Here is a 20183-nt window from a genome sequence, read left to right as displayed (position 1 = left end):
CATGGTATACTTGTACTTTCTCTGCATTAATCTCCACGTTATTTAAATTGTTGACAACAATCATGTATTGATTTTTCAAAGATAAAGATACTTCTGTTTACATATAATAAAGACAAATATTAAAGGGGGAGCGTAAAAGCCCACCCTGGGCCTTGGGAATTCCATCCAGGGTACACCCCCAGCAATGCCATCTTTGCAGAGCTTTCCAGCTGGTGTTAATGATCCCATTGCTCTTCCACAGTTGCTTTGTCCTCAGTGTGTCATGTCAGTAGCAGTCTCTCACCTGGTCAGCTGTCTCCCCTCCAGTCAGGGAGGGTCCCACAGCATTTCTGGGTTACAGAAGATGGATTTGAGAGCTGCCAGCTCCAAGTGATATAAGAGATGACAAAGCTCATTTGAGAGGGAAAAATTACCACAGGTGCTACTTGGCAGTGGAGGTAGGGGAAGGGAGTGGCACTGGTGTTCAAAGGCTCTGATTTCTCTGTGTGTCTATGTGTTGTTTTGGAAGCTGAGAAATGGAATCTGACAGACCAAGACCTGAGAAAGATTTGTGGTCAAAACCTTATTCCAGAAATCTGAAAGGCCAGGGACAGGGATCCACTTATAACATTATATGCAGAACTGTCCCCTCCAGTGATAACTCAGCAAATTCAAGACCTAGGTGACCAACTGTCATGCTCTAGGGAGGAACTGTATGGCCACTCGATGCTTCTTCTTATTTATGTTTTGTTAGACCTTTGTACTTTATAAACAGAAAAATGTCGAGGTTAAGAGCATGAGCTAGAAAGACAGAGAATCCAGGTGGGAGTCTCAGCTCTACCACCCTCACTAAGCCTCAGTTTCCTCTTCTTTAAAATGGAAATAATAATAGTACTTACCTCATAGAGTTATTCAGTGAGAATTAAATTAGATAATACAGGAAGTGTCCTGAGCCCTATACCTGGCACACACAGTCAATGATAATTATTGGTTTTATAACTAACAGTAACAAGATCCAAGGCAGTTATTAACTGTATCTTTAAATATGATACAATGAGAATAAGGAAGGTGACTGACCTTAGTGGCTCAATGATGTTCACACATTTACTAGCTTACACAGCTCAAATATAAGTCCAAATCTTGGCCCCCAGAATTAGAAGTCTTCCAGAAGACCTGTGTCCACTAAAATCCCACATGATTGAGCTATTGCTGAATTTAAAAATTATCACCTTCATCCAAAGTCATTCAATAAGGCCCTACTTACGTATGCCCTTGTGTTGGCTGCTGTACAGATAGGTCAAGACAAATGAAATTCCTTCCTTCCATTCATCCAGGCCAGGCCATCTCTGAATCCTCCCAAAGCCCTTAAAAGTAGGGATTCTTTTCCTTCTTTCATCCTTTCCTCCTTTCATTCCTTCCATCCTTCTTAATTCTGCTTCCTCCTTCCTCAGTCTAGTTATGAGAAAGAAGTTTCTGGGGGTAGGAGGTTTAAACTGATGGGCCATTAACAGCAGAACAAAGCAAAAGGAATTTTCCTGGTCACCAGCCAACAACTTTAGAGTGGTGTTTAAAATTCACTTGCTTAGGGGGAGGGAGAGAGGTTGACCAGGAGACGGTGGGAAAGGATTTCTCCCAGCTGATGGGGAACTGGGAAACACCCTTTGTTATGGCCAGTAAAACCAGCAAACACCATAGCATGCTGCTTGGTTTCTGCACTAATCTTTTATCATCCAAACTTGAAATGCGGATATGAGAAAGAAAACAAACGTCTGTCTGCTGAATCCATAAATAAAATGTTCTCCTTGGCTTCAGATTTAGAGAACACCTGGATCCCTGCTCTGGCTTTGACCATGATTTGCTAAAATGTAACACAGCCATAAATTTCTTCTGAGCCTGCAGACACACATGCATTCTCTCTCTCTCTCTGTCTCTCAACCATACCCTGCCTTAGTCCAGCTGTGGCAAAGTTCAGCAGGAAAGGAGCTTTGGTCATACAGTGTTTCCCCTACCCCGTGTTTGCATTTTTTAATTTTATTTCTTGGCAGTCTGAAAGTCACTAGGGAAGGCAGTTTCAGCACTGAATTTGTAAGCAGATCTGTTCTAGTAGAAATGTTCTTCTAGGGATCTCCTCTGCTGCGGAAGGCTGACCAGTGAAGAGTCCTGTTGGAATTTGGAAGCTGGCCCTTATCACCTCCCTATACCACTCTCCCCTCTCCCACAATGCACTGCTCCAGGAACTTTCATAGCCCTATGGCCACCTACATAGGCCTTAAAATTTCTACAACCTCTTGGGGCTTCCCTGGTGGCACAGCAGTTAAGAGTCCACCTGCCAATGCAGGAGACACGGGTTCGAGCCCTGGTCTGGGAAGATGCCACATCCCACATGCCACAGAGCAACTGAGCCCATGCACCACAACTACTGAGCCTGCCCTCTAGAGCCCGCAAGCCACAACTAATGAGCCCGCACTCCGCAACAAGAGAAGCCACCCAATGAGAAGCCTGCGCACCACAACGAAGAGTAGCCCCTGCTTGCTGCAACTAGAGAAAGCCCATGCGCAGCAATGAAGACCCAACACAGCCAAAAATAAATACATTTATAAAAAATAAATAAATAAAAATAAAATAAAATAAAATTTCTACAGCCTCTTAACCCTGGGAGTTTCTGGGGGCCACACCAAATTGCCTAAGACTGCTTAAGAAGTAATTACATACATGTTTAGGTTTTCCTAGTACAGTAACTTCCAAATTCTTTAAAACTCAGCAGCATTCTTTTCAAAGGAACACAAAATATGAAAAACAGATTAAAACTATGGTTCCTGGTTGAAGTCAATCACAATGTTGCTTAAAATGGCCCCTAGAATTCAAAGTTTGGGGGGAAAAAAGCACTATTTTAGAATATCATTCTATTTTTTTTTTCTTTTAATTTTTAGTTTTTGGCCAGACCACGTGGCAAACAGGATCTTAGTTCCCTGACCAGGGATTGAACCCACACCCCCTGCAGTGCAAGTGCAGAGTCTTAACCACTGGACTGCCAGGGAAGTCCCTCATTCTATTCTTACTTTAAGTAATTTTGTCATTATAATGAAGTCCAAACTCCTCACTATGCCTATAGAACCCTTTTTATCCAGTCTCTGCCTACCTGAGCTCCATGCAGTTATTTCCATGGTGTCTACTCTCTTGATTTACGCCTTGGTTTTGTTGGTGCAGGTCCTCCTCTAGCTTCCTGGGAAAAGACACACGGGAGATAAATTTTTTGACACCTTACACATCCGAACATGCCTTTCCTTTCATCTTTTCTTCACATTTTGATTGGTAGTTTTGGTAGGTATAAAATTCTAGGTTGTAAATCATTCCCCACCAAGTCTAGGCCTCTCCAGTGTCCAGGTCTTTGAACTAGACGTTACTTTTGCATGGAACACATACCCTCACCTCACCCCATTCCCTTGTGTAGCTAACATCTCATTATTCTTGTCAGGGAAAATTCCCTGCCCAGCCAGCTGCCCCCCACCAAGGCCAGAAAAATCCCCCTCCTAGGTGCTCCCACAACACCTGGTGTTTACCCCCTCACTACACTTATTACACCATATTATCATTACCTGTTTACCTGTTTATGTCCTCCACTAGTTTGTGAGCATAAGGGCTAAAAATACAGAGCCACAGTGCCACTCAATATTTGTAGAGCAAAGGAATAAACGAATGGTTGCAATATTTTTTCTTTATTATGAGATACAATCTATAATAAAGTGTTTAACAAATGCCCTTACCAGTTGATGCATCCTCCAGATTTTGTGGGTATAGAACAGAATTGGTCTGGGGGAAGAAATGCCACCTTGGTATTAGGAGCACAGAAAGAACCCTTATAATTTCTTGTTCAATATCTATCTTCCATGAGGACAGGGACCAGGTCTGCCCTGCTCACTGCTGTGTTCCCAACAACCAAATCATAAGACAGCTTAATAAACAGCTGTTGAATGAATGAACTAGTCCAGACAAAGGAAGTCCTATGCATTATACCACCAAGAAAATGAAGCAAAAAAAAGTCCCTAAGCTGTCTTACAGTCTTGGGGAAAAAAAAGAGGTTTGGAATGAAAACACAGTTCATCATCTCCTCCCATCACACCTCCAATAGCAAACCAAAACCCTCTCCCAATTCCTTTTTCCAGATATAGGTGTTCCCTTCCTTGGACATCTGTATTTGAAGCCCTGGAATTCTTAGGCTCAGACTTGCTCCTTCATAGTCTGTTTCTTTTCAATCATCAAGTCCTGTTGCCTCCTCTCCCTTTACAAGCAGCTTTCACACCAGCCCTCCTGTTTCATTCCTCTTGCTGGTACCCCCCTCAAGGCCCCCATCACCCCACAGCTAGGTTTTCACATGGTCCCCTCTTTCACTCTGTCACTTTGACATCTCTATGGGATTAACCTCTCTGAAGCATCACTTTTCATAGTGTCTCTTCACTGTCTAAAACGCCTTCGGAGGCTCTTAATTTCTTTCCACATTAAGTCATGACTCCTCTCCCAGTTTTCAACCTTCAGAATGACTTCTAATGCTCTGTTTTCCCTCTCTACACACACCAGCTCGCTTATCACACGTATACAACTTTCACTCTGATTAGGCAAGGTACTTCACTGTCTCAGAAACAACAGAGCAGGCTTCTGCACAATTTGCACATTCTCTTCTCTGGAATGTTCTCCTTGCCCCTCTCTTAATTCCATCCATCCTTCCAGACCTGATGTACATCTTTCCTCCTCCAAGATGCCTTCATCGACAACTTCAGGTCTCGCTAATCTCTCCAACTTTAAAATCCAAATAGTGCTTATTATCTTTGCAGCACAATTAAATCCGGATGGATGCCTTATATAAATCACTACACAGGGCTTCCCTGGTGGAACAGTGGTTAAGAATCCGCCTGCCAATGCAGGGGACATGGGTTCGAGCCCTGGTCTGGGAAGATTCCACATGCCGCAGAGCAACTAAGCCCGTGCGCCACAACTACTGAGCCTGCGCTCTAGAGCCTGCAAGCCACAACTACTGAGCCAGCGTCCCACAACCACTGAAGCCTGCGCACCTAGAGCCCGTGCTCTGCAACAAGACAACCCACTGCAATGAGAAGCCCCCACACCGCAATGAAGAGTAGCCCCCTCTCACCGCAACTAGACGAAGCCCACATGCAGCAACGAAGATCCAATGCAGCCAAAAATAAAAATTAATAAATAAATAAATTTATATAAATAAATAAATAAACCACTATACAGTCTACATAGGTTAGTGCGGCCTTCTCCACCTAGCCCAGCTGCTCCTTGATGGCAAAGATGTAAGGATGTCCTGTTCTTGTACCCAAGGGCCCCTTAGAGTTCAACACATAGTAGTATTCAGGAGGTGATAAGAGAGGTGCCCTCTGCAACAGACAGACCTGGGTTAATCCCAGCCTAACCAATTACTGACCGTGTGTATCTGGGCAAGTAATTTGGACCCTCTGAGCCTCAGTATCCTCATCTGTAAAACTGGGACAATAACAGTGCTAACTCATAGCGTTGTTAGGAAGATATATTAGATAACACTAAGTAAAGCAATTTGTACATTGCTTTGAAACATGGTAAATACTCAATATATGTTAGCCAGGGTTATAAGAGACTCCAATCCCTGTTCTTGAAGTTGAACTTTGGCCTTGATTTTATTTTAGACTTTCTATCACTGAGTCAGCCTTGCAAACAGGGATTTCCTGACAGTCCCTACCTCTGTATCCACCCTTGGCTGGTCAAAGCATATCTCTACAAACGGTGGCTAGGGGCAAGTTCCATCATGCAAGGTCATCTCAGGCCCCACTTTGTTTTTCTTCCTGCCCTCAGCACTCCTGGATTCAGTGCTGAAATTTTTTAGGTGTCTTTGGCTTGTGAACCTTCTTATGCCTTTCTTTATTCTACTCTTTCTTTCTCATTTTCATTGTATTATAAAAGCAATACATGCTCATTATAAAAAAAATCTTTTTAAAGTATATAAGAGTATAAAGTGAAGAGCAAATGTCTTGCCTCCCATCCAAATCTCCATTCTTACTCTTCGGAATTAACCAATTGGCAGTTTCTCACGAGTATTTCTAGAAATCATCCATGGCTACTGAAACATATACACACACATACACCATTCTGTGGCTTGCTTTACTCACTTAACAGTCTATAGCCACACTTGATAGGTACAGCACACACTATTTTATGGCAACTTAGATTTATTTTGTAGAGAGCAACCTTCATTGATTTCATGAGTCCTCTACAGATGGGCCGGTAGGTTGCTACTACTAAAACATTGTGATGAATATATATGTGTGTGTGTGTGTGTGTGTATGTATATATAAATACATAAGTATATAAATTATATATATACACATACATATGTATATGTATTTTATACATATATATATATACATATATATATATATAAAATCTGTGGACTCCTTAAGTCTTTAAGGCCTCTGATTGCCAGATTAGAGCAGACTGGGGGTGATTCTTCACCTTTAGTCCTACCTTCTGAGTTCTCCACTCACACCTAGCATTCAATCCTGAGACCCACCGACTCACTGCAGCAGGACCACCTTCCTCCTCACCTCAGAATAGAAGAAAGAGGTCATTGGACTGTTTCCTCAGGATCTCACGCAATACGAGTCACAGAACCCGTTTCTCCCTCTCTCTGGGACCATAGGGGAAATCCCTGGCAATGGGGAATAGGATTTCAGAATCTGGCTGTGTCCTCTGGTAGCTCTGAGGAAGTTCCAGAGAAGGAAGGAAACACGTTTTTGGTTCGTGAGACACAATCCCAGCTGTTGTCAGTGGGGCCGGGAGGGATGAGAGTGTGACAACAAAGACAGTGGCTGAGCCGGGCTTTAGGTGGTGGCTGGGAGGAGGGGAATACACAGGGCTTTCATCATCAGTGACTCGGCATTATTATCCTAGCCCACATCCGTCCCTTTCCGCCACCTCCTTTCTCAGGCCAAGGACAGGATAGAACGGCAGGAACTGGGACTGCTTATCCCCAGCTTGGCCTGATTCATGCCAGACCCTAAGCCAGCCACTTACTGTACCCTGATAGAAGTCCCAGGGGCCTGGGAGAAGTTAGGGCTGGAAAAAGTGCCCCTGGGCTGGGTCTAAGTTTCTTACTTATATGTCTGTGACCCACAGTGGGTTACCAAACCATCCTAAGCTTCAGTTAGGACATTCCCCTACCTGTAAAAAAAAGCCAAAGCAACATCAACAGTCCCTGTCTTATACCGCCCTTGAGAGCACCAAGCACTTAACACAGGGCCTGGCATTACATAAGCAGTCAATCAATCTCTGATACTTGCTTCACTGATACTTGTCCCCCTTGCCTAGCACAGTGCCCAGTCCAGAGCAGGTGATTAATTAAGACATTTTTTTTCAATCAGTGAATGAATAACCTCTTCATTTCTGATGGGCAGATAAGAAAATTGCAAGTGACTCCCAAGGTCTCTCCAACCTTACATCACTCCATTCTCACTTCTTTCTCTCCCTCTATTCCTAGGAGAAAAGATGTCCTATTCTCCCTGCCTTGACCACAAGACCCAGCCAAATAAAAAGAATGAGCTTAAGGCCAAGGTCCTGGAATGCAGCCTGCCGCTCCCCATCGCTTGCATTACCACCTGAACCATTCCCACCTTCAGGTCCGTAGAAAAATTGTCTTCCATGAAACCGGTCCCTGGTGCCAAAAAGGTTGAAGACTGCTGCCCTATATAATCTGAAAAATGTCAAGCATAAAATTTAATTTAAGGAGCTTTCAGGTGGGAACTGAATCCTAGTAACAGGTAAGAGCAAATACAAATCCTCTCTGAAGGACTACAATTTCAACTCATGCCTCAAAGAATGCCCACGAAGTTCTAATAAATTGTGCCAAAAGTTAAAACTCACAAAACATACAAGGAAACAAGGTACCATAAAGAAAACCAGCAGAAACAAAAAACAACTAATTAGACTCACTAAAATTTGAAATATAGAAATTATCGAGTACAATAAATGTGAGCCTTAAATATATGAGCCAGGAACAAAAGACTAAAAGACTATAAAAAGTAACGAAGCCAATTTGGGTGGGGGTGTGGGGGTGTGCAGGGAGGAACTAGAATGGATTACATAGCAGATTAGATACTGTTAAAAGCAGAATTCATTTACTGGAAGATGGACCTGAAGAAATCTAGAAAGTGACCAGGGATACAAAAAGATAAAGAATAAAAGAACTACGTATGTGACATTGGAGGAGAGAATAAGATGGTCTAATATATATTTAATTGTCTTTACAGAAGAAAAGAAGAAGAAAGAATAAGGAAGAAGAGGTACTTGTAGAGTCAACACCAGGACTAGTGTGAGGTGAGTGAGGGGCCTAGGGCCTAAAATTTATTTTAGACAATCGCTCTCAGAGCCAATCCTGCATTTGCACAAACTCAAGAATGAGCATCTTTTTAAATCTGATGCCCTCACTGGCTATACACTAGTGCTGGCCCTGATGAGAATTTTTCCAAATTGTTGTAAGACACCAAACTCTGGATTCAGAAATCCCAAGAAGAATAAAGAAAAATGTATTCATGTGTACTTACATCAAAGTGAAACTGCAGAGGGCCTGGGACTGCAGAGGGCCTGGGACAAATACAAATCAATAACAAAGAAACTACAATCAGACAGACCAGACTTCTCAGCAGCCACAGTGGAAGTCAGAACGGTATCTTCAATGTCCTGAGATAAAATAACTGTCAATCGAGAATTTCATCCAAGAATTTAAATATGATAGTGAAAGAAAGTCATTTTTAAACTCACAAAAACCAAGAGAATTTCCTACCAACAGACTCTCGCTGAAGGAAATACAGGATGAATTTCAGGCAGAGGGAAGCCAATCTCAGATGGATATTCTTATAAAAAGGAACCGTGAACAAAGAGATTGGTAATTCTGTAAGCCACCAATGAACAACATTTGATTGTGTAAAGAAACAATGATGTCTCATCTGTCCTGAAAAAAAAAAAAAGAGTGAAAACAACAGGAAATAAATGATGGGGGGAGTTTAAGTTAAAGTAGTTTAAGGTCACTTATTGTTTTGTTTAAGAGGGTAAAAATTGTGATTAAATTTTACTTATTTTTTAAAAAATATTAATTTATTTATTTGGCTGTGCCAGGTCTTAGTAGCAGCACACAGGATCTTCCTTGCGGCATGCGGGATCTTTTTTAGTTGCAACACGTGGGATCTAGTTCCCTGATCAGGGATCGAACCCGGGCCCCCTGCATTGGGAATGCAGAGTCTTAGCTACTGGACCACCAGGGAAGTCCCTGTGATTAAATTTTTAATATCTAGAGGACCCATTAAAAGAATAAATAGACAGAGAGACTGTAACTTCCAAGGCAATCAATGGGGAAAAAATGGGGTGATTAAAAAATTCAATCCATAAGAAGATAAAGTGGAAGGAAAAAATAAAAATAAACCAGGACATAGGGGAAGTTATGTGTAGGTGCAGGGGGTACATGGGAACTCTCTGTACCTTCCTTTCCATTTTGTTATAAATCTAAAACTGCTCTAAAAAAATTACGTCTTAAAAACAAACAAACAAAAAAACACACTCAGGACAAACAGCACAAATTAGATAAAGAGAAATCTGACTAATTCAGTAATTTCTAGCTCTTATGTAAATACATTCTAACTGAAATGTTTTGCTCTGCATTGAAAAGAAAAAGCTTGTCAGAATGACTAGAAAACAAAATCCAGTAATAGGGGCTTATTACAAGTAAAGTAAAAGAGCTAGGTTAGGGAGCTGCTAAAGTTTTCTCCTGCTTTGTCCATGTGACTCTTCCATAAAGTCAACCAGAACAAATTTGGTCATGTGACGAGAGTTTGATAAAGGAACTATTTGCAAACATGTGGGCAGAGTGTAAGGAAACCACAGGGAAAGCACAACACCCTGGAACTGGGAAAAACAGGCCTCTGTTACCACCTCTAGCACTGAAAGGCCAAGGAGGGCCGGGCAGTTACGAGAACCCATTCTGGCTCCTTCCAATCCATTTTCCACACTGTGGCTAGAATGACACACTCCCTAACACACACATTCACTCATACACATCTACAGCTTCAAGTCTTTTAAGAGCATCCCATAGTCCTTGAGATGGCTAAAAGTGCCTTAACATAGCCTCCAAAGACTTTTGTGACCTGTCTTCTCTGCCATATCATCAGCTTTTACTGGGACCAGAGTCCACCTCATTTTCAGCCTTTTAGTCACTGTGCCCTTCTCTTGTATTCTTGGATTCACCATGCATGTTCCTTCCCACCTCAGGACCTTGGCATATGCTGTTCTCTGGCTAGAATACGTCTCACTCTACCCTCTAAACCCTCTTATCCCCACTCATCTTTGTGGGCTGAGCTCAAGTGTCACTTACTGGAGGAACTTTCCCAAAGCCCCCCCTTCATTATATACCTTCAGGACATTAATACGTCTCCTGCAGAGCGCTTATCACTATTGTCATTCTCTATTCATATTTGTACAATTATTTGATGAAGGTGTGTCCCACTAGACTGGAAGCTCTATGAGGGCAAGAATGGTACCCTTTTTGCTCACTACTGTACACTGCCTGGCACCTGGCATCTAGCAAAAGCTCAATACATACTGATGAATGAAGGAATGAATACATCCTTACTAAGAGAAGGACACTTTGCCCAGAAACGAGTATTATATACCCTAAGCTTTGCCCAGTTTCGTTACACAATTTGCATTCATTCATTCACAGATTATTTACTTGCCATTTCTCTGTGTCAGAGATAACAAAGGGCAGCTTCCTTCAAAAGCCTTTTATGAACATATGGCAAGAACGTGGTGGGAGAGCCTCCAAGCCAGGGCAGTGGATGGCATCTCAGTAAACCTGGTGGGCACTCCAGGTGGAGAACAGGGAATGCCTCCCCATTCTTGGCCCATCAGACCCAGAGCAAAGGCAGATGGATTGAACAAGCAACCGTGAGCCTTTCCCAGGGCCCTAAATGGTGGCCAGGGCCACAGTCAATGGCACCCAAGTGATGGAACTCTGGCCATTTTGGCCAAGTGGAGCTGAAGGAGCTGCATTTGGTTGGCTCCAGATAATTGCTAACCACAGCGAAAAATCCTCTGCCTCAAAATTCCCATTTGGGAAAGAGACCAAAAGCATTTCCTTTGATCATTAAAATCTACATCCTGTTCTCTGATTTGATTGACTTTACATGTGGATGGTAATGGGTCTATGCCTTGGCTTCCTCATCCTCAATAGGATGAAAGTTTTTAGGTTGTTTAAGAGCATCAATAAATAATAATAGCAGTAGCAGCAACTAACATTTACTGAACATCACTCTATGCCCGACTCTGTGCTAAGTTCTGTATACATATACACATACATATATATAGTATCTCAATCTTCACGTCAATTAGCTCACGTTGGTCCCCTGCTTAAAACTCTCCAATGACTCCCCTTGATATTTAAATAAAATGTAAACTCCTTACCTCAGCAGTCAAGGCCCTACAGGAATATGATTTCTGCTGTCTTATCTAAAATGGCCTCTCCCCTCAGTCAGCTCCAGCAGCATCAACCTTCTTTCTGCAACTCACAGACACCAAGCTTGTTCCTACCTCATGGCCTTTGTACCAGCTAGCCCTTCTGCCTGAACTGCTCATCCCTCAGATCCACGCCTGGCTGCCTCCTGCTGGTCACATGGGTCTCCGCTCAGTCACTACCTCCCTGACTCCCCTACCCCCCTTCACCCTATTGCTCCATCACCGCGCCCTGTTTTACTGCTGCCATAGCATGTATCGCTATCTGAAATTATCTTAATTTTTTGTTAGCTCCACTATTATCTGTCTCCCCTAACTAGAACATACATTCCATGAGAGCAAAGTCCCATCTATCTTGTTCACTCTTGAATTCTCAGAGCCCAGTACACTTCAGGCTTTCCACAAACATTTCTCAAGTAAAAAAAATGGGTGACAGACCCTGTGCAATAAGAGCTACTATACTTACGCCATTTTGTAGATGAAGGACCTGAGGTCTAGTGACATTGGGTGACATGCCCAAGGTCACAGAGGCAGAGGGTAAATAGAGGAGAAGAGTAACAATCGTAACCAGGCCTAGCTGCTCCAGGACTTGTGCTCTTAATCACTACACAAACTGAGACTCATCCCATGAATCCTGTCATGTATCCTCCCCACTACTACCCCCATATTCATTCATTTTTTTTCAAAGAAATGCTAAATTAAAAAAAGAAATTTTATTTAATTAATTTATTTTTGGCTGTGTTGGGCCTTCCATGCTGCGCGTGGGCTTTCTCTAGTTGTGGCGAGCGGGGGCTACTCTTCGTTGCGGTGCACAGGCCTTTCATTGCAGTGGTCTCTCCTGTTGCGGAACACGGGGTCTAGGCACGTGGGCTTCAGTAGTTGTGGCACGCTGGCCTCAGCAGTTGTGGTTTGCGGGTTCTAGAGTGCAGGCTCAGTAGTTGCGGCACACAGGCCTAGTTGCTCCACGGCGTGTGGGATCTTCCCGGACCAGGGCTTGAACCCGTGTCCTCTGCATTGGCAGGTGGACTCTTAACCACTGTGCCACCAGGGAAGCCCCCCATATTCATTCTTTACATTGAACCTGGCCCAAGAGCTAGGCAGCAGGGAGGCATTGAATAAAGCAGTGCAGAGAGTATGAACTGGTACAACCGCTTTGGATAACTGTTTGGAAATACTAACACTGACCCAGTCCTCAGTTTATATCCACAGATATATTAATATGTGTTCAACCAAAAGCCATGTACAAAAATGTTCACAGAAGCAGCATTCTTTTTTTTTTTTTTGGCGGTACGCGGGCCTCTCACTGTTGTGGCCTCTCCCATTGCGGAGCACAGGCTCCGGACGCGCAGGCTCAGCGGCCATGGCTCACGGGCCCAGCCGCTCTGCGGCATGTGGGATCCTCCTGGACCGGGGCACGAACCCATGTCCCCTGCATTGGCAGGCGGACTCTCAACCACTGTGCCACCAGGGAAGCCCAGAAGCAGCATTCTTAAAACCAAACGCTTGTAACAATCTAAATGTCCATCGAGCAGAATGAATAAACACATTGTAGGGACTTCCCTGGTGGTCCAGTGGTTAAGACTCCACACTTCCAATGCAGGGGGCGTGGGTTTGATCCCTGGTTGGGGAGCTAAGATTCCCACATGCTGGATGGCACGGCCAAAACATTTTAAAAAATTAAAAAATAAACACATTGTAGTTAGTCATAAAATGGAATATTATACAGCAACAAAAAGAAAGTACAACTACATGCAACAACATGGCTGAATCTCACCAAGAAAAAGTATCTACTGTATAATTCCCTTTAAAGAAAGATTTTTTAAAATAGACTATGTTAATCTATGTTGCTAAAAGTCAAAATAGTGACTACCCTTGTGGGTGGAGGTGGGGCATGGTGGTGGTCTGGGATGGGAAGAGCATGAGTGGGGCTTCCCGAATTGGGTAATGTTTGGTTTCTTGACCTGGACACTAGTTCTACAGTTGTGTTCAGTTCATGAAAATTCATTCAGTTATACACTTCTAATTTGTACACTTTTATGTTGTAAAACAATATATTTATGTTGAATCATATGAAATGCCACTTTGTCCATGAAAAGTCACTGCATATTAGCAACTTCACATGGCCCAACTAAAATGTTATACTTCAATGAAAGGATTACTTAAGAAAAAATAAATCCTACCCAGCTGAATTGCTTCGTATTATACGTGGCTCTGAAAAAACTAGTTATGAGAAAGAGCCTGTGCCTTCCAAGGGCTCTTTGGCAGGTGGTAAACAGGCCCAGGATGGTTGTAAATTCTTCCCCAGGGCCTGAGGTTGGTGCACGTGGGTCGTGTACCCCGGAGTCCGGAGTCCAGCCAGCCCTGGTGTAGTGCAAGTCAGCTGGAGGAGGCCTGAATGTCCTCGAGCAGAGATGAGCCTCTCCAGCCTCAGGCCCAAGGTGTCAGTGGTCCTGGAACACACCAGGTCACACCTGCCCTGCTCTTTGCACTCACTGTGGCCTCCTTCCTGGACATTTGCAAGGTTCCCGTTCCTCAGCCTTCAGACTTCCTAGAGAGGCTCTTCCTGACCTCCCTAAAGATCATTCCCCAATCACTGTCACCTCCCTTTATTATCCCCTTCATGGATTTGACCAACATCTGAGTTTATGTTATTATTTGGGTGTTTACTTTTTATTATTTGCTTCCCTCATTGGACTAAGGTATATGAGAGCAGGAGATTCCTATAACTTGTTCACTGTTGTACCCTCAGGGCCTGGGATGGTGCCTAGTACCTAGAAGCTGCTTAAATATTGGCTGATCAGCCAATGACTGACTGACCAAATGAAATGGCATGAATGGAGGCCAGGGGAGAAAGGGTGGCCCAAATCACAAGTCAAGTCAGAAAGAAGCACGCAACCCCCATCCCTCTCATGGAACGTGAAAGCCAAGTTCAGCCTCCAGAAAATTGCTGACCCCTCCAGAGTCCACATATCCCTTCCTTATCCCTGTGCTTCTCTCAGGGTCCCCATTCTATTGTATGAAGGACACAGACACTTATGAGGTATTTACTGAACCACCCTATGGAGTAGAATTATCATGCCCATTAAATATGTAAAATCGAGAATCTAAAGGATCAGTAAGTCACCTGAGATCCATCAACAATTAAGTGGCAATCTTTGGGTAAAGTCTAAATATGTCCATTCCCAAAGTCATAGCTCACCAATCACTCACTGCATCAGCGGAGTTTTCAAGATTACCAGGGAATTTCTGTGATTTGCAAGCAAGGACCAAAAGAGCTCCTCTTGATCTTTTATTTTTTTCTCCTTCTTCTCTTCCTACTGCTCTCAGTGGTTGTTCTGGATTTAGCTCCCACATCTGAAAGGAGCAGTGTGCTTCATTTTATGTGAACTAGTGCAAATTTGAACTGTGCCATTTAAAGACATTCATAAAAATCTTGATTCAGTAGCCAAAACTGAAACAATGCAAATCTGACTTTATAGTCACACGCATGACGAAACCACTCTGGACTATGTGAGGTCTTCAGGAAAGCTTCTTTTTTTTTTTTTTTTTTTTTTTTTTGCGGTACGCAGGCCTCTCACTGTTGTGCCCTCTCCCGTTGCGGAGCACAGGCTCTGGACGCGCAGGCTCAGCGGCCATGGCTCACGGGCCCAGCCGCTCCGCGGCATGTGGGATCTTCCCGGACCGGGGCACGAACCCGTGTCCCCTGCATTGGCAGGCGGACTCTCAACCACTGCGCCACCAGGGAAGCCCAGGAAAGCTTCTTTTGCATAACCTTCCACGGCCCTGTTCAGCAAAGAGCGAAAACCAAGTGTCTTGGAGGAAGAATGGGGAAGAGGAAGCTAGTGACCTGTATTATTGTAACCAAACTAAAATCTTCAAAATTTCCCTATTACACAGAGCAATTAGAGGGACCTCAAAACTAGCTGTGCACTTGGCTCTGAGTTAGATTACTTGAAAAATATCTTGCCCTTTAGGGCTCATGATAATCCCCTGAAGCAGATACTATGACTATCCCCCTTTTTACAATAGAGATCTGAAGAGATTAAGAATTATGTCACCAAGTGTTTAACAACTGCCCCTCCCAATACTGATACAAGAGAATCATCATTCCCAGCTTTATATCACACTATCTGCTTCCACTGAAATCCAAGCATCTAAAATCAACTCTTTGGTGAACTATTTAAGATACCCAGCCACACCGTTAAAAATATAACTTTTGTCCTGCAAAAACTGTACTAGTTAAAGCATCAATGACAGCACAGTATGACTGTTCGAAATATTTCCCGATAAAGAAAACTTTGTTTGCATTTGAGAGTGGTTTTCACTTTCTGAAGTTTTGACGCACACAGATAAATAGGCTTCTCTTAAAATTCTAACTTATTCCCATTCATCAAAATGGCTGGGTATGTTGAATAGTCATCGAAACGTGTATTCAGCACCTAGACGCTGTTCCAAGGGCTTTATGTGCATTATTCCATTCAAGGTCCACTCAGCCCTTTTTGGTAAGTACTACTATTAGTTTTCATATGACAGAGGAGGAAACTGAGGCACATTAAGTTTGGGTAACTTGTCCAAGGCTGTGGAGCTTGTAAAGGTGAGATTGAACACCAGCAGACTGTGGTCAGTGTTTGTACATCTGTCTTTCAAGTTCTCTAGGCTCCAAAGCTGAAACACCTGAACACAATGAGCCAGAAAGCCTTGGGGCTACTGCCAGAACAGAGTTCTAACCTCGGGTCTGACACATCGCTCTGGCTAACTTCGCTTGCACTAGCACTCCCCAAGGTTCCTTCTGCCACCCCTTGCCTGGCTGAGTCTGCATTCTGCAGATGCGAAATGCAGGGAAACTTCCCCAGGGCCCCCAGGCTGTGGCCCCTCCTTTGCTCTCCTGTACTCTCTAATGCACCACTGATGTTAACTGTAATTAAATCATTATTTGAAACAAATAAATCGTTATTTGTTTAACATCTCTCTCCCCTCCTGACTATATAAACAGTAGCAGTTCCAGAGTTTCCATATAGGTAGGGGCAGGTCATTTACTTGTATTGGGGGGCTTGGTTCCAGTGCTTCCTATTTGATATAAGGGTGAGAAAGGTCAATTGAATACAGAAATAAATGAGGTTGCTGATGAAGATTATACGTGACACCATGGTGTCACCACTGACTGTAAGCTGTATATGGACAAAAATAGCATCTATCACTGTAAACCCAATACCTGGCACTGTGCCTGATGCATAGGAGGTGTATAATAATGTTTTGTGGAATTAGTAAATAATTAAAACAGAGCCTGTGACTTCTTATCTGAAAAGGAGGGAAGATAAGACCCAGAGCACAGCTTTTTAAAGCTACATGACATATGAAAACAGGCCGAGCACAGGAATGGCACACAGTAAATGCTCCATAAATGTCTGCCACTGAATTAGAATTCCTGCCTCTCCTCACTCCCACTGCACTCAGCTCCCAGCTGGATAAGAGGGCAAAGCCCAGAACTGAAGCCACTGGACTCCCCTGTACACGATCTGGTAGGGGTGAAGACGGGGACAGGGTGAAACGACTATAATTAGCACGGGCAGGAATGCGGGGCCGTTAGGGTCCACCTCCAGCAGAAGAGTTATACCTGGGGAAGAGACAGGGCAGCTTTGGAATGAACAAAGTCACAGGAAGTAGGAAAAAAAAAAAAAAATCCAGCACAGGCCTACCAGCCATTCAATCCAAAGAATGAAGGTGGTACCGTTAAACTGCGAAGGCACAAATGCTTTGCATTCCCCACCATCTTTCACTCTGTCCCCTCTCCCCCAACCTCTGGCTCCTGGGCTGCAGACAGGGTTAAAACACAAACAACGAGAGCATGTCGGCCACAGAGAGGCCTCCCCACAGGCACCTTCACGTCAGCCTTTCCTCATGCAGACGCCTCCCCACCTGTCCCCTCATCCTCCCTCAGGTCACGCCTTCCCAGTCTCCAAGTCTCAACTCATAACCACAGCCCCCTGTCAGAAAGAGACCCCCTGATGCCCAAATTAAAATCAGGTCCTTCGCAGCTCTCCCCATACCCTCAGATCCTGCTTCCATCTCCCTCCTAGCACTTATCATAGACTCAAATTGCATAGTCTGTCTTCCCCCCGAATTGTGAGCTTCACTAGGGCAGGGAGGGCTGTCTGTCTCTCACCACCAAGGCCTCAGAGTCAGGGCAGGCCCCAGGGCAGAATATATGAATGAGTGACTGGATGGATGGATGGATTTCTCATAACAGTTACCCCCAAACCTCTTCTCTCTTTAGGTTCCAAGGAAGAGTGGAATATGGTCCCCAGTGCCCTCCCAGACACCGAGTCACAGTCTGCTCAGGCATCAGAGACTCCTCCCAGCTCAGGACTGGGGGCTCCTTCATGGTCCCACCATCCCACCAGAGCTGGGGTCTCCTCACTTCTCCTTCAGGAAAGCTGAGAACAGACCAGGAATGGAAGGAACACTGTCTCTTGGCTAATTCCTCTAATTAAGGACACAGGACAGCCACCCCCTACCTCATCTTGACTTTCTTCCATAGTTTAGAAAGGATTTCCTTATTCCTATCCTTTTACTTGTTCCAGCAAGGCCCATGAGCAACCACTGGCTGGAAAATCACTGCTCCAACTTTCCTTGTTTAACATGCTTAAGTGACTTGCAAGAAACAGGTTTTTAGGCTTGTGATATGAAGATGGGGTGGTAGCAAAGTAGAAAGATCCGGGTTGCAAAGATCTAGAAAACCAGCACCACCATTTATTAGATCTTCCACTTATCAGGTGCGGGACCCTTGGCCTCAATTTCTACATCTGACAAATAGGAATAATGATATTGAGCTTGGATGCCTGTAAAGGGAAGACCTGAACGACTGTAAAATACTCTATTGTCCTAGTAAAGAGTTTTTCTCTTGCATTAAGTAAGGTCTTGGCCCTGAAAGGAAGACAGAGCTTTCGTAGGGGGAGAGCCTGCTCTGCCCCCAGGAGCTGAGTAAGGAAATCACACTGCAAAGGTGCGTTTGAGTAGCGAGAAGCCATTTTAGCCTGGACCCGGTGACCTTGGGTTCTGGTCTGGGTTTGCAAAATGTCTCTCCCTCTGCCTGTCTCCAGAGCGCCAGCACCAGCCCCAGCCCCAGATCCAGCCCAAGGCCAGACCTCTGGCCTGGGTTGGAAGCCTTTCATCGGCTCCCTTGACAACAGCCAAGCGCAGATCTATGGTGGCGTAGGAAGAAAAAAACCTGCCTCACAACCTCCCCGTGAAGTGAAAACACCATCAAGACAAACCTTACAGGGGATTCAGACCCTGGCCCAGCTCTTATCCCCGCATCAAAGCCACCCCCTACCCGGACTCCCCGGAGGCTACAGCCTCCACCGTTCCTGGGCGGAGCTGGGCCTGCTGCGAGGGCTCCCCGCCTTCCCGGAGACAGGCCTAATGGCGGGGGCTTTTCTTTTCACCGCCCAGGGTTGATGCGCTCCCCCCGCCCCTGCCGCCCCATCATTAACTGCAAAGAAAAGATCCCGGCCATTTCCATTTCCTCTGCGGCTCAAGAGCTCTGTTGTTATTTAATCCCGTGGCCACCCCGGCAGCATCCTCGGCGCGGACGGCTCCACCCATCCACCTGGCCAATTCTCGGCCGCTCCCTCTTCCCCGGAGGGGCGCAAGTAGGGGTGGCTGGGGAGAGGCGCCTACAGCAGCAAAGGGCTGTGGCCTTCGGAGGACACAGGGTCCTCAGGCCCGCGTCCCGTGAGGGCTGGGAAACGCACGGAGAGGGGAGCACTAGCCAGGGCAGCTGAGGGCGGGCGGACGCCGGGGCACTGCGGACATTACCCTGGAGTGGGGGGGAAGGGGCGCTGCCAGGCAAGAGCCAGGTCTCTAGCTGAGTAGCCAGTATCACCCTGGGGGGTACTAGAGCCGGAAGAGGCCTCGGCCCAGTCGCTGTCCACACCCAAGAAATGGGGGGAGGGGTGGTCTGCGCTTACTCAAGGGAGACTCAGCCTCAGGAAAGGAACCAGATTCACTCAGCAATCCCCACTCCGCCCTTCTTTGATATGGACGTTTGCCATTTTCTTAATTTTTGGTAAACACAGCTTCAAGACCCCTCGCCCCCCGACGCCCCTAGTCTAGAGAAAGAGAAAGCCCTCAGCAGGGGTCTTCCCGTTCCCCCGCCCTCCCGACTGCCTGCGGCGGGTAGAAATCCCTAGATCTAGGTGTGTCCTCCCCCACCCAGCTCTCAGCCCAGGGTCCTGAGGCCGCAGTGCCCCCCCGCCCCCCAGCAACACTGACGGTTCCAGCCCAGGCCCGCAGTGGCGTGAAGGTGGCCTTTACCTCCTCTCGCAGGCTGGGAGGGGGTACAGCCCGCGCAGCTGAGCCAGCTGCAGCAGTCGCCGCCGCCCTCCATTCATAAAGGAAAAAAAAAAAAAAAAAAAGGCAACAACAACCTCCACCCCTCTTTGTAAAAGAACGACGGCCCCTGGAGGAGCGAGAGCCAGCCCCAGCAATCACGGGTTAAGTTCTTTTCCGGCCCCCCATTCATAAAAAAAGGAGCGCGGCGCATGCGCGCGCGGGGTCTCTTGTGCCCACCCATTCATAGAATCGCGAACTGCGCGCGTGCGCACAGGAGCTCCCTTCCCTCCCATTCATAAAAAAGCCATTTTCCCAGGCAGTGG

At 45.3% G+C, this 20183-nt stretch overlaps 1 long non-coding RNA gene across 2 annotated transcripts in view; it reads right to left on the bottom strand.

Moving 5' to 3' along the window:
- Window positions 1–20181, bottom strand: part of LOC308616245 — a 46147-nt gene extending 25966 nt beyond the window's left edge. For both annotated transcript variants that reach the window (XR_014015713.1, XR_014015714.1), the window contains exons 1-2: window positions 19843–20181; window positions 3119–3202 (exon numbers count right to left, since the gene is read on the bottom strand). This is a non-coding gene — a long non-coding RNA (uncharacterized lncRNA). The remainder of the gene's footprint in view (window positions 1–3118; window positions 3203–19842) is intronic.
- Window positions 20182–20183: the final 2 nt, after the last annotated feature.

Source organism: Mesoplodon bidens (genome assembly GCF_964165515.1).
Source record: "Mesoplodon bidens genome assembly, chromosome: 4".
In the NCBI taxonomy this organism is placed as follows: Eukaryota; Metazoa; Chordata; class Mammalia; order Artiodactyla; family Ziphiidae; genus Mesoplodon; species Mesoplodon bidens.
The sequence above is the reverse complement of the archived record's forward strand: the minus strand, read 5'-3'. Positions and strand labels throughout refer to the sequence as shown.